Source organism: Canis lupus, chromosome 30 (assembly GCF_003254725.2).
Source record: "Canis lupus dingo isolate Sandy chromosome 30, ASM325472v2, whole genome shotgun sequence".
NCBI lineage: Eukaryota > Metazoa > Chordata > Mammalia > Carnivora > Canidae > Canis > Canis lupus.
In genome coordinates, this window is record NC_064272.1 from 11,126,154 (window position 1) to 11,132,768 (window position 6,615).

A 6,615-nucleotide genomic window follows, 5' to 3' on the forward strand; every position below is an offset into this window, starting at 1 on the left:
TGTACTAAGAGCAGATTGTAAAAGTTGATCTGAGCATAATAATAATGAGTTAATACTTACATAGTAGTTACTATGTAGCAGGTGTTTTTCTATAAGTAGTTCCATATTCTATGCATATTAATTCAATAATCCAATGATGTAAATTTTATTATTTCCATTTTAAGGATAAGGAAAGTGGCAAAGTCAGGATTTGAACTCAGACCCTCTGACACCAGAATCCATACTTTTAACCTGCATACTATCATGTCTTTTCAATTAAGCACAGGTTAAAAGTTAAGTCTTAGCATTTGGATGGAGTAGGTATAAAGGAATGCAAGGGCACAAAATGTGAGGAAGAAAATGAATATACCAGGAGGCCAACAAAGGACACACACAATTGGAGACAAAAAAAGGGGGAGGGGGGAAAGGGGGAAGAAATGCTGACACAGCAAAGGAGTGATGAGCCATCAAAAGATGCTAAAGAAAGGCATCCATCAGAGAATATGGTCAGCAGAATAAATGTTGCTGAGAAGAGAATATGAACTAAATAAAACTGACTGAAAAAAAGAATGCTGGTTTATCCTACAGAAAGCATTCAGGGATGGAACTCAATGCTCAAGGAGTTAGTAAGAGAATGGGAGAGAAGGAAGCAGGGGCTGTGAATATGGACCACAGATGTGTGGAGATTGACAGGGAAAGGAAAGAAAGGACATGAGCTCACAGTACCAGCAAGGTCGGTTCTCTTACCTGCCCTTCGAGACTTGGTCACAGAAAGATACTCTACTCTTTACAACCATTAAGTTGGAAAAGAAGACCCAGAGAAGTCCCTCCCTTAATAATAAGACAAATGGAAATGATGCATGACATCACTCTGAGTTCCTGTCATCCCTTTCAGGGCAAGTCTGTTCTGTACTATTCAATCTAGTCCTTTTTTATATATTGTTTCCAGTTGTAGCTTATTATTAGATATTGCCACAAGTAAGCTGTGCTCTTAGCTTTTCCACTTGGCTATCTCCAAAGTTCAGCCCAAACGCCAAAGTCTTTTTGAAGCTTTCTCTGGCCCCAGTTTGAGTGAGAGCCTCTGTTCTATGTCCCCACAGAAACCGGTCTCCACCCTGTAGAGCACCTACTGCACTCCACTGTTACTGTTGGCATTTTCTTTGGTCTCCTCACATAGACAATGCACTCTTGCAGGAAGAGAGTAAAGTTTTCATTGCTGGCTTCCCCATGCCAAACACTGTGCCTGACACAGAGTAGGCACCTGTAAATGTTTATTGAGCAAAGGAGTGAATAAAGGAAAGAAAATGAGAAAGCATCACATAGTACCATATTTTTTTTAAATCCCCCTTTTCTTTTTTTTTTAATTTTTATTTATTTACGATAGTCACAGAGAGAGAGAGAGGCAGAGACATAGGTAGAGGGAGAAGCAGGCTCCATGCACCGGGAGCCCGACGTGGGATTCGATCCCGGGTCTCCAGGATCGCGCCCTGAGCCAAAGGCAAGCGCTAAACCTCTGCGCCACCCAGGGATCCCCCCACATAGTACCATATTTATCCATTCAGTCCATTGGGGATCCCATAAGGCAAGCTGATTCAAAGGCACTTGACTTTTGAAGTAGCATATCATGCCAAGTCCCTTGCTCATAAGATAAATTCTTCTTAGTCTCCAGAAACTTAAAATAGAAACTTTTTAAAAACCTTGTCACCCCCTTTCATCCTGTCTCTGAAAATGAAATGAAAGTAGGCATTCTTATTTCTTTTCACTGATAAGGAAACTAAGGCAGAAAGCAATTAAATAAATAAGATCCTCTTATACTTAGGATCTCAGGTTCTTTCAAGAATTGGATTGTTTGCTCTATCTGTGAGGAGTTTCTAGACAAGACTAGTTTTGACTCTTTTCATTACCCTTCCACTGGTCTCCTATACCCCATAACTGGCTCCCATGACCCGATACTCTACCCTCTGCATATACAAATATATAGTCACTTGCAAAAGCATCACTCAAACATTATTACAAATTATCCTGTTAGCCAGGGCTAGTCCCCAAATGGGCCCATTTTCATTCTGCAGATCAGAAGTTGAATCGCCAGTGTCTAGGTCCCTAATTTGTTGAAGTTTGCAACAAAGAATATGGGATTGACAATCACAATGAACAACAATTTAGTTTGTTTGAATTTTTTGATCCATTTTCTTTAAGGCTTTTGGGTGACTGGCTCCACTTAGTGCTGAAAATGCATGATGCAGCCTGGTTATATTTTCCACAGTCTAAAAAAAAATCAAGGAAGGAATGAATAAAGGCTTTCTTTCTGTTTAAGACAGTTGTATTGCTACCATATTCAATCTGAGAACTTGAAGTCAAATCCTTCAGTGTTGTTGCTGTAAAATTATAAATCCGGTAGCAGGAAATATGAGGCCAGCATTAGAGTCAAGAGAAAGAAGGAGTCTCTGGCTACTATATAGTAACTGGGTTCCTGATTTGTATTTTATGCTTCTTGATAATGTTTGCAGAATCCTTTTAAAATCAGTTGTCTGAATGCCATTGCTAAAACTTCATGGAGGAGGAGAAAAGGGCCTAATGTCAAGCTAGAATCAAAACAGGACATTTTCAATGGTATCACTTGTATGACCCCCAAATTTTGAGTTTACTAAATGCAAAATTTTTCATAGAAAATGACTGGGTTATTTAGATTTGTTAAGTAATAGAAGGGGTGCTGTGTGCTTCTAATAAACATTTTTTTAAAGGATGAATGATGTATTATGTTGAATCTCTCTTCAAATATAGAAGCATATGGTCTGTATCCATAAAGAATTAAGTCAAGTCAAACATTAAAGTTTGAAGAAGACAATGGACACTGGACAAACAAAAAGAGAGAGGGAAACAATGAAACAGACCATTAAAGAGGCACCTGGGTGGCTCAGTGGTTGAGCCTTTGGCTCAGGTCATGATCCCAGGTCCTGGGATGAGTCATGCACTGGGCTCCTCACAGGGAGCCCGCTTCTCCCTCTGCCTGTGTCTCTGCCTCTCTCTGTGTGTGTCTGTCTCTCATGAATAAATAAATAAAATATTTTTATTATTTATTACTTTATAAATTTTATAAATAAAATCTTTTTATAAATAAAATATTTTTATTATTTATTTATTTATAAATTTTATAAATAATAAAATAAATAAATAAAAATAAAAATTTTTATTTATTTATTCATGAGAGACAGACACACACAGAAGAGGCAGAGACACAGGCAGAGGGAGAAGCAGGCTCCATACAGGGAGCCCAATGCGGGACTTGATTCTGGGTCTCCAGGATCAGGCCCTGGGCCAAAGGCGGCACTAACCGCTGAGCCACCTGGCTGCCCCAAATAAAATAGAAGAAAGAAGAAAGAAGAAAGAAAGAAAGAAAGAAAGAGAGAGAAAGAAAGAAAAAGAGAGAAAGAAAGAAAGAGAGAAAGGAAGAGGAGGAAGGAAGAAGGAAGAGAGAAAGGAAGAGAGAAAGGAAGAAGGAAGGAAGGAAGGAAGGAAGGAAGGAAGGAAGGAAGGAAGGAAGGAAGGAAGGAAGGAAGGAAGGGAGAAACCACTAAAAAGAGAATGCAGAGCACTTGTCTGTTGATCTTGGTTTTCAGTTCACTGTGTCCTTTCCTGGCTCCTACCTACCTTTTCCATGGTCTCATTGTATTTACTTAAGCTCTAGATTCCAGTTTGATTTCAGAAAGTCAGCCCAAATGATTTCTTCTTTAGCTTCATGTCCTGGTATGATAGGGTAGGTTTCATTCTGTGCAAGGACAAGTGCTAAGCCTGCGACTTCCTGGGTGGTGCCCACAGCACATATTCTTTGTATGTAATGAGTGCTCCATTAATCTCACTGACTGATGAACAAGGTGGGTGACCACTGGGCAAACAATCAGACTCTACAACTTGAATTGCTTCCACATGACAGTTTATGGGTTTAGGAAACATACTACACGGCTTTGGAGGAAAAATAATTTGATCCTGACATATTTATATTTTAACAGGGACAAAGACTTCATTTTATGTCTGAAAGACAGAGGGGTCATGCTTATTACCAGGATAATCCTCGGGTTTTCTGAATGAATAGAGTTATAGAAATGAGATTGCATCTGAGTAAATACATTAATCCAGTTCCAGGCTCAGTTTTTGGCTAGTACAATTTCAGTTGTTCATTGTTCTCCCTTGAATGGGCCTCTCTGTGTAATCATAAAACATTTTCTTAACAACCATCACTAAATAATTAAAAGGATTGGAAACAGTGCCCTTGTGCTATGATATAGAGATAACTATAATCTTTATATAAACTTTATTTAGAAGGTACTATCTCATCTTATGATACTTATCTCATCTTTATAGCTCCACAAGGTAAATGTTATTAGTATTATCACCATTTTGCAGATGAGTTACCTGAGACTTACAGGGGTTGGGTAACTTGCCAAAGACCGTAAATAAAAGAAAGAGTGGGAAAGAAAACCTCTTTCCCTTCTTACACTTGACCTTTCAGTGTAATTTGGGATAATCATAATGTTGTCTTATCATCTGATAAGAATAAGGAGAGAAAAAAAGTTAAAATGTCAACTGAGGAAGAAAATAATAAGCATTTAATTAAAGATTTGTCTCCTGGATAAGAGTGTCTGTTAAGTTTACATAAAATTGCAGGTACAATTACAGGTAGCCAGAAAGTAAGGAAATGTCCCCCAACCAGTTCTCCAAAACACGAAAAGAGAGATAGGAGCATGTCAGAAAAGACACAGAAGCTAACTTGAAAGAGCTCCCAATGGCTAGAGCTGGAGTAATTTGATCAACAAAATAATAATATTATATTATAAATTAAAAAATATAATAAATATCTATGAGTGTACACTGACATAAATAGAGGATTGAATAAGTAAATAAATGGAGAAGAGACAACTGTTCTTATGGAAGAATTCCAATTAGTGATGTAGAAGAAATGAGAAATGGAAACAAAAATCACCATTAAAACCCCACAGTAATAATCTAAAGGTAAGGTCAATTGAACATTAAAATCATTGGGTTAAGTAGTGAAATCTAAATAAACTATGGAGTTTCATTAACAGTAATGTAGCAAAATTTGTTCAGTAGTTGTGGTAAATGTATATATGAGATGTTAACAATAGGGGAAAAAAGTGAGGAGGAAATGGAAACCTTATTACTTACCATCTTTGCAACCTTTTCTGTCACTCTAAAACAATTTTAAAAGATTTTATTTATTTATTTGAGAGAGAGAGCATGAAAGAAAGCACAAGGGGGAGGGGGAGAGGTGGCAGAGGGAGAGAAGGAGAAGCAGACTACCCACTGAACAGGGAGCCCAATGTGGGTCTCCATCACAGGATCTTAAGATCACCACTGAGCCAAAGGTAGATGATTAACAGACTAAGCCACCCAGTTGCCCCTCTAAAACTATTCTAAAAACTATTTTATTTTATTTTTTTAAGATTTTATTTATTTATTCATGATAGTCACAGAGACAGAGAGAGAGAGAGGCAGAGACACAGGCAGAGGAGAAGCAGGCTCCATGCACCGGGAGCCCGATGTGGGATTCGATCCCGGGTCTCAGGATCGCGCCCTGGGCCAAAGGCAGCGCCAAACCGCTGCACCACCCAGGGATCCCTAAAAACTATTTTAATTAAAAAAAAATAAAGTTTATTTGAGATATACAAAATTAGTGGGTGATGGTTTAAGGAAAGAGGATGTTGACATAGCCCTAAAATATTTTCCACAAAATACTTTTAATTAAAAAGAGAAAATAGTAACCTTACAGTGGAGAAAACCTGGCAGATATTACATTAACAAAATGATCAGGTTAATATCACCAGTAATTACACATGTCAATATCCCATAACCCCGATGGACATGCTATGAAGAACATGGCCCTGGGTGATAGTTCTCAAAAATCTATATAACCTCAATCTAAGAATGAGAAAACATCAGACAAACCCAAAATGGAGGACATTCTACAAAATTCCTGATTAGTACTATTCAAAAGTGTCAAAATCGCAAAAGACAAGGAAAGACTGAGGAACTGTCAATGACTGGAAGAGACATAGGTGATGGTGGCAAGTAAATGCAATGTAGGACCCTGAACAAGGGTATTAGTGATTGGTGATTGCCAAATAAAGTCTGTATTTTAGTCAATAGTATTGTACCAAAGTTAATTTCCTAGTTTTTTTAAGATTTTTATTTATTTATTCATAGAGACAGAGAGAGAGAGAGAGAGAGAGAGAGAGAGGCAGAGACACAGGCAGAAGGAGAAGCAGGCTCCATGCAGGAGCCCGACATGGGACTTGGTCCCGGGTCTCCAGGATCACACCCAGGCTGCAGGCGGCGCTAAACCGCTGCGCCACAGGGCTGCCCTAATTTCCTAGTTTTGACAAATATACCATGGCTAGATATTAATATTAGGAAACTTAGGTGAAGGGTACATAGAAACTCTATATTGGAATATAGATTTGTACTATCTTTGCAGCTCTTCCACAAGTATAAAATTATTTCAACATTTATAAATTTTTAATTAAAAATACAGAAATTACATTTAAGTGATACACAAATTAATTCCCTCTTTTGCCTCCTATGGTGAACTGTTCCTTCTAGAAAGTCCTATTGTGTTTTTTT